This window comes from Sycon ciliatum, chromosome 5, assembly GCF_964019385.1.
Source record: "Sycon ciliatum chromosome 5, ocSycCili1.1, whole genome shotgun sequence".
NCBI lineage: Eukaryota > Metazoa > Porifera > Calcarea > Leucosolenida > Sycettidae > Sycon > Sycon ciliatum.
Genome location: NC_088647.1, coordinates 24,466,836 through 24,467,720, shown reverse-complemented (window position 1 = coordinate 24,467,720; position 885 = coordinate 24,466,836). Strand labels below are relative to the sequence as shown.

The window sequence follows — 885 nt, the reverse complement described above, 5'->3', positions numbered from 1 at the left end:
TGCCATTGGCCTGCCCCACCTGAGAGCAAAGCAGCATTCTTGCTTGATCTGTCTCGCCATCCTCTTCTTTCAGTGCCAATATTGTTTTTTCTCCCTCCCCTGAGGTATTAGAGTATTGACTGCACATACATTGAGGTGTTTTACAGCCTGATGGATTAGTGATAGCAAGAGTACATAACCCCCAGGGTTATGTACTCTTGGTGATAGTGATGGCTGCCGTGCCTTTGTTTCGAGTTCACATGCACCGGTCCATGGCAGGGAGTCGTACATTGCTAGTCTGCTGTATACAGCACCTGCACTGTTGATATTCAGTTACAAAACAGTGCCAAATAATTGACAGAGCTACAATTAATGTCTGAGCTACTCATCCCCACAACACAGCTACACTTAGTCTACTCTACTGTACAAGCAGAAATATTCGTCTGGAATTTAATTTCGTCTTTTTCGTCCAACGAGCTGTTGGACTAAATTAAACGCTGGACTAATATTAAATTAATTTGTCCAGCTTTTCAACACACTAATGATCCATGGACGAAATTTACAACCGGACGAACTCCCTTTCTTTGGAGTTGGACGAAAATGTTGACCGACGAAATTTTCTGCTTATACAGTATCCACCGTCCCTCCTCCCCCCCCCCCCCCCCCCGTCCTCGGCATGTAAAGTCGTGTTGTCAAGTAAGAAGATTATTATAAAACTACAATATGTGACCAGCTCAGGTGAAGCGTAGATAAAGCCAACAGAAATATATTCTCAGAAAAAAGGCTCGATTCTGAGGCGCTCCTTAAGAAAAGCAACTCGCACGTTGCGTAGCAAAAGCGAAGAATAGAAAGGAAAAAAAACCCGGAACCAAAATAAAAGGAAAGCTGAAAAGTGCCAATAGTCTG

General features: G+C 43.5%; 1 protein-coding gene across 3 annotated transcripts in view; it reads right to left on the bottom strand.

Moving 5' to 3' along the window:
• Nucleotides 1-668: 668 nt before the first annotated feature.
• The window catches only part of LOC135818121 (rho GTPase-activating protein 24-like), a 32,105-nt gene continuing 31,888 nt past the window's right edge, over nt 669-885 (bottom strand). For all 3 annotated transcript variants that reach the window (XM_065331450.1, XM_065331449.1, XM_065331448.1), the window contains exon 15: nt 669-885. This exon is cut by the window's right edge and continues 1,331 nt beyond it. The gene's annotated coding sequence lies outside the window, so the exon portion shown is untranslated.